Source organism: Neodiprion fabricii, chromosome 2 (genome assembly GCF_021155785.1).
Source record: "Neodiprion fabricii isolate iyNeoFabr1 chromosome 2, iyNeoFabr1.1, whole genome shotgun sequence".
In the NCBI taxonomy this organism is placed as follows: domain Eukaryota; kingdom Metazoa; phylum Arthropoda; class Insecta; order Hymenoptera; family Diprionidae; genus Neodiprion; species Neodiprion fabricii.
In genome coordinates this window covers 30,144,880-30,154,893 of record NC_060240.1, presented here as the reverse complement: position 1 = coordinate 30,154,893, position 10,014 = coordinate 30,144,880, and the positions used below count along the sequence as shown (strand labels likewise).

The 10,014-nt window shown below is 39.7% G+C and overlaps 1 long non-coding RNA gene across 1 annotated transcript; it reads left to right on the top strand.

Moving 5' to 3' along the window:
- Nucleotides 1–1,280: 1,280 nt before the first annotated feature.
- Nucleotides 1,281–9,970, top strand: LOC124175022. Its single transcript, XR_006869059.1, has 3 exons — nt 1,281–1,537; nt 7,558–7,677; nt 8,151–9,970. It is a non-coding gene; the product is annotated as an uncharacterized LOC124175022 (long non-coding RNA).
- The last annotated feature ends 44 nt before the right edge of the window (nt 9,971–10,014 follow it).

Below are 10,014 nucleotides of genomic sequence, written 5' to 3'. Positions count from 1 at the left end.
AAAAATGTGTAACTGGTATTTATTCAGTTTTTTTTTTTTTTTTTTTTTTTTTTTTTTTATTATTTTTGATATTTTAGAGACGATGATCCATACGTGTTGTTTGAAAAATTATCTCAATCACAAGTAATTGGAAAGGAGAAATATAAAATTAATGATATTTTTCATCAGAATATTCTTCAATTTTTTCGGTCATTCATGTCATTCTCAATCTTTTGTTTTTGATTGTTTAATCTCGATTGAATTCTCAACTTTTTAGGAAGTAATCAAACGATACTTGTTCTCATTGCCAACTATGCAATTTCTGTAATAATTAATTTGATTGATTAGTTATTATTAAATAGTTAATTCGTTTTGGTAGACTCTAATTTGTTTGACAATTAAAAATAATAATAATAATAATAATAATAACACAAGTAGGAATTTTAAGCGAGTGATAGAAAAATCATTTTACCAATTTCAATACCAGAATTAAAAAAATTGAGTACCTAGTCCAAAATCAAATTGGAATAATAGTGGGTATATTTTTTTCTCACGTCTTGCGAAAAAATCATAAAATCCTTCAAGAATAAAATATCATCCGAAATGTACAAGTATTTTGTATTTTTTTTTTCTTCACTGGTGTTCGGTTACTCCCCGCTCGGATGCGGTAAGAAATACCACATTTCGGTATTAAATCCTGTGCGGACGTCTGGAAATTGTGCAGCGGTGAAACAGGTCGTACAATTTACGTAGTTTTAAACAGTCTGGAATTAAAAGAATACACCCCCACCTATACTACAGCAGCATCGGTGGAAGCGCAGAAGCCACGATTTTGCGGTTAAATATATTACGTTGTACTCAGGTTATATGTGTACTTTGCTAACGTAAAGAAGGGATTAAAATCCAATTTATAAAAACACAACCCCTTCGGTGCACACACGATATGTTGTTGATGAGAGTTTTCGCGCGAATTTCTCGTGATTTAATTTCATTTTCCCCGAGTCTAAACATGCTGTAATTATTTCATCCAGCTGTTGGTTCACTGTAAATTGTATCATCTATTTAAAAATTAGTGTTAAAATTGCTTTGGAAATTTGTATACAATCTACCGGCGTACCAACAACGTTATGCCGATGGAAAACGGTGAGTAAAATTTACGGTTCGCACGGCCACGTGTCGGTTTGTTAAATTGTGTCGAATTATCAAGGGGCAGCGAAGCGAGACGTAAATGTTTACGAAGCGAACAGATTCTTCGAACAGGGCTCTCAGCGGGCTGCCAATTGCAAATATGTAACCGCGAGTATCAGTCGACAGGTGAATCGATCCCGAAATAACGATATCTAAATCGTGGAACTGACAACCTCCGGCAACGAAACTGTTCCAGTAATATTCCCCTGATTTCTTTACGTAACACCAGTGCGTGTACACATCGGATCACAATATTTGGGAAACGACGAAATGGAAATGTTATTTTGGAACAAGAAGCTATTTCACGTATCCATTATTCGCATCCCATAATAGTCCGAGCGGAAACGGAGTCAACTTACAGCTGCACCATGTGAGTAAGCACGCCTATGAAACAGAGCTTATAAGCTACGCAATAAGGCAATGGGATAATTCGTCTACGAACGACATTTTATGAGGAGGCTTTAGACAGAAAACACCGTTTTTTGCGGCAATTTGGATTTAATCCCTTTCGTAATCGCCTTTAAAATTTTTTAAATAATTTATTCAAATATCAAGTGACCGGTCCATTTATAAAACTACTCGCAACTTGTTCGAATCACGATTTCAATAATTATGTGCATCGTCGTTGTTATTGGTACATTCAAGAATAGAATATTTAAAAAACTTTGGAACCTGTAGGTGAGATTTTTCCAGAAGATAAGTTGAAATTATTAGTATTAGCTGATAAAATTGTCACGTAATCAAAAAAACATGGAGCAAAACGTGAACGGGCTAATTTAAATGTTGAACGTACGAAGGAATAAATGAGACGGACATAAATATTCGTTCTTTATTCAAAAGAAAATCTCAAAAGATAAACTAATACAAAAGTAAACCAATTTACCTGATTTAATCGAATCGTCTTCCTTTTCTTGTAAGACAAAAAAAGCGAGAAGTTATTCATTATCCAATGGTAGTATTTTAATAGAAAGCGGGCATTCTGTTGCAACGCTGAATTGTTATACCGAAACACACACCGTAAAACGTAATTCCGTGGGTGCAAAAGGCTGTGGGGAATTCGAAAGGTTCTGCCGAATTCCTCGGAGTATCGCGGTTTTGAAAATTAATTAACAAGGAATGTTCTAGAATCTATTCCCGAGGTATTGAAGCTGGCGGGGTTGGTGCTAGGACGATTAATTCCAGAAGCAAACTATGACCGTTAACGAGCTCTGAGCATAGACGCTTGGCTGTACGGCGACATTAAAGTATCTTAAAATCTCCGTCGCTTCTCTCGCCTATACGCATATCCGATACTCTGCAAACTGCAGGCTTCGTTATTGGTCGGAAATTCCGGCGGTCAACGACGTCGCCATTCCCATTTACCGCCTCATTTATTATCCGCATTGTATACCTCTCTTCGATTCGCGCGCACACACACACTCGGCGCAACGAATGAGTGCCAATAGCGCAGGATCGTTGATCTTCAAGTTGTTAAATTTTATTACATACAAATAAGATATTGGCTATATTTGACATGCCTTTACTATTTGATAAATAAAACGGTTCAAATTCATCTTAGAGTCAACATTAGTGGAAAACTATTTTTTGCCTAAAATGTTGAGTGATGAGTCTGTCATCAATGCACGGGACAAAAAGTGGAAGAAAGTATCGTTCGAAATTTGCCAAAGGATGACGAACCTGATCAAGGAGAATATGAAAACCTACCCAGCTTCGGATTGAAGCTTTAATATTATGCGCGAGAAGTTTTATTTAACGAAGTCGAAACTGTCATCCATGGTATAGAATTGCGAGTAAAACATTACAATTGATATAAAAAGTAGGAATAATTGAAAGTAAAATGAGGAGAAGAAAAAGAGTTTAATCAAATAATGGTTAAATGAAGAAGCCTTCGCGAGATTTGTCATATACGAAAACCCTGAAGTATAATGTAAACGAATTTTAATCACTATGAGCCGTGCCGCGTTTTCACAATTCTTCTCAAAGAATTCAACTACCCGGTGAACTCACGAGACGGCTGTAGAATAGACATTTGAACGGTCCTGTCTAAATAAACTCAAATGTACATATCGTAAATCTTACGAAGGAACGCACAGTGTAACCTCGAGTTTGAAATAGAAACTAAAGGATCTGGAACACTGCTACAATCGTCTCAAATGTCGACGAAACGGACTATTTTAACACCGGTATTTCTTTCTGGGTCACGATAATTAGCAAAACTTGATAATAAATCTTAACGGTCATTAGGTATATTATAAATATGCATGAGACAATTTTTGTAAAAACATTCTTCACTAAATAGCACGAAAGAGCTGTTTCTCTTTTCAATCGATACGCGAATAGATAAGCAGAAGGTTCGTTCCCAGTCATCATCTCGGATAACAAATTACAAACTCGCTCCTACCGTATATTTTAGAAATTCGATTAGTCGGTTCTTAATTCGCTTATATCAGACAATTTCTTTTTAAAAAAACTTGCGAAATAATTCGCCGTCTCCCCCTTCTCTAAACCTATTTCTACACGATATCTTAAATTCGAAATAAAGGTTGAAAAAGAAAAAAAAAAAAGAAAAAAGAACACAACTGGAATATTTGAGTAAATCCCTGTCGTCTAAATGGCGTCGTCGGGCTGTGTAGAGAGGTTGTAGAGAGTTAGAACGACGGGGGTGGGACGGTAAGGGTGGTCGGTCGGTCGGTCGGTTAAGTCTTCCCGTCGCCTCGTCTCTCTCGTCTAGCACGGGCGTTTGTAATTATAATGACGTCATTAGTGTGTAACCCGCCCGGCATCTCGTTCGTCGGAGCTCTGTCAGTAAAACAGTATTATTTGTCACAAAGCCGGCAAACTACTCCGTTTATTATTATAATTATTGTTATTATCATCATTGTTAATACCGTTATCACCGTTGTGATCACCCTGCCACAGCATGCATTCCCGATTCTTGAACAGGCGGAGTTTTAGCTTTACAATACCTCACGTATTCGTATTGAATTATATACGTACACGTACATCTGTAATGTACAATTGTACGTCAATGTTATTCTTAAATTGGATACACAAATATATCAAAAGTCGAGTCGAAAGAGCAAGCAGATTCGTGCGAATAATCGTGAGTAAATAATATAAACAAAAGAATACAATTATATGAATATATGCGGTATAAATAGAGAATTTTTTTTCCTCCTTGCACAAGCGTAATATGCCAAGATTCTGAACGTCAATAATCCCTTCGAAACGGGTAATTATGTAGAGAGGGTTTAAATAAATTTTTCCGAACCCTGACATTTTAAGAATTTCTGATGGAATCAAGAAAGGTACGAACTAGATATGATAACGATCGTGATTCGAATGTATTGAACATCGTTTATCGCATTTTCGAAATATTATCATACTCACAGGGATTTTAAAATCCTCACGGGACTTCTCTACCGATCAATTGATTTTTGCATTAAATGACATTCCGGTCGGACAAGTCATCAAAGTTGCTTTTATAAAAATGAAAAATAAGAATAAATAGAAATGGCAGGGTAGACACCGATTCGAGGTATACCTTATACTTTATAGATAAGCGTGACGCGAGTGTTTGGGTACAAGGAATACATATAGCCGTAAGAAAGGCGGCGATGGGGGGCGAGAGATAGTTAGAGTAAATGTGTAATTTGGCAATGTATCAAGACCCTTTAGATATTAAACTATAAACTGTAGATATTCGGAGTGGTTGTGCAGGACAAGGTAATAAATTAGACTATATCTAGGATATTAGTAGCCCGCTATCTCGGTACAGGCTTGCTGCGCTCCAGGATACTCGGCACAGGTCAGGAGAGGAGAGGAAGGCAGCAAAACGGAGGGCTCCAGAGCTATGAAATAGTTTCTCAAATACCGGACGGTGTAGAGAGCCTCTGATAGCTTCTAAATAGTTCCGATTTAACCAGTGAGCTATCTCACTGAGCGCGGAAAGGCTGTTGTACACCTACTACAATGCCATTGCCGTATCTCCAGCCTCGTTTCGACCTCCGTAAATGCAACCAATACACCCCCTGAAAATTATACCGGATAAACATCTTCGATTTGTACCGATGTATATTATCAATTTGCATGCGAACGTGGCAACCCTGCGGAAATAACCCATAAGGTAAATGAGACGTTATAAACTAAGGGTTGCGTTTTTTCCTTCTAAAGTACGGAACTCTGAAAAAGAGTTTAATGCCATCCAGCACTGAAAAATTGTAATAAACAATTCAGTTTTCGTGTGTTTATTTCACTGTTTTTTTTTTTCAGAGAGTACGAATTGAAGGTATTGCAGTTACTAATTATCTCCAAGTTCGTAGTATTTTCACTTTAATTATACTATTGATCTTTACCTTGTTTTTTTTTTTTTAATCTAATGAGAAAAATAGAAACAACTGTATACATCTCTATAAATGAACGAAATTCACTAGAAAATATGTGAAATTTTGACGCGTTGAGTAAAAATCGACAATTGTGCTACCGAGCATCTCTGACGATTTATTAAATGTATCATCACTGCCGGAATTTTCTAAACAGATGTAATCTTATAAAATTCTCATCTTCGAAATCATCCGCCTCCTTATCTCGAATGCAAAACACGTCGATACCTACTCATATTTCCCTTTGGCAAAACAACATGCGAATATGTTATATCGTACGAAAGAAAAAAAGAAAAAAAAAATACTCGGTATAAAATGCAGCAGGCATATCTTTGGTACAAATTTTGAGGGTATCTCCGCGTCGGTAAGCATCAGCTGGGAGGGGATGCTGGGTGGTGGTGAGAGTGAAGGGTGGTGGGGGGAGGGTGGGTTCATTAATATACATCTATATAGGTACATAATGACGCAGCCCCGAAGGGGTGAGTCAACGAGAGTAAAGACGGGTCTCGGGTTGTTTCACTACTCCGTTAATTGGCACTAATTACGCCCTCTAATTATTGTGCTCCGGCTAGAACCACGAGGCAGAATTTCCGAGACTGAAGAACCCGGGACCCGTTGCGCTGTGCGGGAGTACAAGCGGTTCCTGAAAAATGGCGGAAAAGGGAAAAATAAAAATAAATAATTAGAACAACATGTAACAAAAAGCAAAGAAAAGATACGAGCCATTGAAAAAGGCGGAAATTCGAGTAGGTGCACGAAACGAAAGGCGATGTTGAAAATAATTTACCTTCGATCGGACGAAAGGGAATGGAAATATATGTGTAGTCGCACGGTGATCTTTGTACTGAAAATACTAGAACTTTATTAATCGTGAGAATGGTCCTTGGCACGACGACGCAGGCTCTCGGGTTTGCGCCTCGCATCCTAGACAAGCGGGTAACCGGATTGAAACGCGAATTCGCCTGGGAGTGGCTAGAAGCTAAGTGGACCTATTCAGGAACGCGAAATTAGTCAGTGTGGTCGGTCGGTCGATGTGTGGGCTCGGTGAGTGCCGCGCGTACGAGGGAGAGAAACTGTGAGCGATAGGAAGAGAGGAGAGAGGAGAGTATATGGCTAATAGCGGACAGCTATTAAAATAATTTATGCGTTCTTATTGTACGCTAAAAGCTTGGCACGCCACGCTGCCAGTAAAGGTTCAAAAGGACATCCTCCTCTAGTATAGCTCTGGATGTACTTTATGGCCGTGTCTACGGTACTTACGGTACATGTTACAGCCACCTATGGCTGTGACAAATTCAGGTATACCTACGATTTGAGACCGCAAGTTCGTTAGCCTCGACGATTAGTATCTTTCGTAGTTTCGTATGCGTGTAATACTTTTTTCTTTTTTTTTTTTTTTTCATATCATGCATGCATTAATGAACGATGAAATTGTATAAAAAGTCGGGAATTTGACCCTGAAAAAATTACCACCACAAAGTCGCAACCTCTTACTGTAATTATATTCTTTATTTATTTTACACGTGCACTCTCTCGGCGTAATGAATTCACGACCATTAACAATGACAGACATCAATTCATGACTGGGGAAAGCGGGGCAAGTAGACGAGGTGATTCTTCTTCTTTTCATTTTTTTTTTTCAATTTGTTTTGTTCTTGTCGTGATAAATTTTACAAACATAAGAAAGCATAAGGTCTTTTGCGAGGTGGAATTCCGGCACACAACTCTCGACTACGAGTAAATCAGTCGATATATAATTCCTGGTTCAAGTTCATTGTGAATCTGTCACGATAAATCACTTGCTTCAATAACCTATGCGAAAAAATCTGCAAGGATGATTGTGTGGCTGTCAATCAATTGTGAAATTCTGTCTTAACCAATCTTTGAACTCGTGTTTTTAGTTTCATTTCGAGTGTAACTCCCGTTTAATTATAAATCTGGTATGCTATTCTTGATTCTAAAGATTGTATATAAATGTAATTTTTTACTTCCATTTAATATGTATCAGAGCGAGACGCAAGAATAAATAAAAACAGGGAAAGAGAAAATGGAAAGCGGAAGCGTGTTCGGAGGTGTATCAAAGAGAGGAAGAAAAGGTTTCATAGACGAAAAGAATGAACACGGACTGGTAAATACATTTTACAATGAAATTGTTTTCTTAATTCCATAAAAATATTGTTTAGTTTGTTTTGGTAAAGTGATGATTTTTTCCTTATTGTTATGATTTTTTTATTGGTATGCATACACCGTGTAACTTTCACGAATATTGTACGTGACGGAGGGATCCAGAAGTCATTTTTGGATTCAGCACACTCGAAAACATAACATTTTCCAAGAGCATGCCATGTAGCTGAAAAAAATATTTTTTCTAGACCTCAGTTTTTCAGTTTTACGGATACATACGGTTCTACGCACCTTCGTTCCTGTCACTTAATTTTAATCTACATGATCGCGTATATGATCTTATACATAAACTTTCTCCAGCGTTTCACCGAGCACTAGAGACCTGTCATCGTTATAATTCATATAATAAAATTCTGTACATGATTAATGTTGGTCGCATTCACACATCTTCTACTAAATGATAATTTTTTTACGCAGCTCACTAACGAACGACATTCTCGACGCTGTTGTACAAAGTGTGCAAGATGAGCTAGCCTCGAGGCGGAGGATCAAAGGTCCAAGCGTTAGTGGCTCTCTGCGAGCTGACAATATGTAGCGATGCGATGCTGAACCAGCGTTTGAGCAAATTAGCCAAAGTCCTTGGCTGATCCAGAACTCCGCAAGGAGTTTCGGAACCCGAAATACCTCCGCTTCTTTATTCTCGGTGCAGGCTGCAGTATAAGCATCCTACAGACCGTGATCAGACCTTGCCGCAAGGACCTGACTGCACTCTAACCGGAAGGACCTTCGGCTTTGATGTCCACCTTACAGGGAATCAGCTCGCCTTCGAAAATCGTATCCTTCGAGATTGAGACACCCGCAATTCACAATGACTCGATGCATCTGTTAATTATTACAGGCGAAGTATCCTTCAGCTATAAATAAGACACCCAGAAGTCTCGCCGGCAACTTTGGTATAATCGAGTAACAACGAGTGATTAGAAATTCCTGAGAACGTTCGTCCGTCCAAAGACCTTGCTGAATGCTTCTCGTCTACCGAAGCTTCCAGTCGGCGTTGAATTCGTTGGTTAAATGCCTCGGCTTTGGAAAGTGCCGAGAGTCGGTGGCGTCATTCCAACGATCCTGCAGAACCAGGTATGCGATCGTATAACGGACGCCAGAGACGTAAAACGAGGTAAAAATTTTCACTACAGCGAGGATTCAACCAGCCAAAAACTATGACGGTAAAAATAATTCCTACCCTGTATATGCGACAAAAAAACTCTGAACTGTAGCGGACCGAGTCCTCCTCATGGTGCATGAAGGTACGGCTACTTGTTCGGTTAATTCTGCTCCAGCCCTTGGAGTCTTGCGGCATACATCGAGGTTCTTTTTTCCGCAGGGTACAATCCATTCGGCCAGGCATCATCCGGAATAAACTTTCCAGGATAGGCAGTCGGGCAGGCAGGCGGCCGGTACCAGCGCCGAGAATCGTATTCCTAAAGCTTCGCGGATCCCCAAAGCTCGAAAAGGAGTCGGCCCGGGGTTCGCGGGAGTTCAATGTATCTGGACCTGGACCTGGACCGGGACCGGGACCTCGGCCCACCCCCGCAGCTTCGAGAAGAGGCTTTGCTCCGCTGCAGAATCTCAACTTCCCGCGATGCGCCCTGCAAGTGTGCCCCTCCGTTTCTCCGTCCCTCCGTCTCTTCGTGCTCCACGTTTGATTCTTTCGGGTTAACTGACCTTTGCCGCTTATGGAAGATCGCGCACACACGCAAACACACACACGAGCGCATGCTCCACCTTGTCCGTGCCGGAGACTGGCTGGCACATTGCTGGATTCAACGGTAGGAGGAATATTGTTTGTGGATTTACCATTTGTGAGATTTTCCCCCTGAACGTACCGGGGATTTTCGTATTTTACAATAAAATTCAGCGTGTAACTATTGCTGCAGGTATTACCGACGGACCGCGAATTCCCCTCGGCCTTCTCCCTTCGGCCCCAACTCTGTATATCTATACCTCGGTTATACCTACTTCTGTTTTTGGCGATTCAAATATAATTTTCCTTACTCTCGTAGGGATTTGGAAGCGCTTTTGGCGCAGAGTTAGGAGTCGGGATTCCGTGCGTGGGTTTCTCCCTGCTGGCTATTCTATTATATATACATCCTGCACCTTTGAACTCGGAAAAAGCCGCTTTTCACTTTTCGTCATCCCAAATCCCGTTTCGCTGTTCAACCGCTTCCTTCCTCTTCACCCTCGATTGCACGCCACGGGTTTCGGAACCGCACAAAGAGTTTTTCCACCTTTCCACTATAATCTTTACGTACTTACGACAAATTATTATCGTATTAAAATTTTA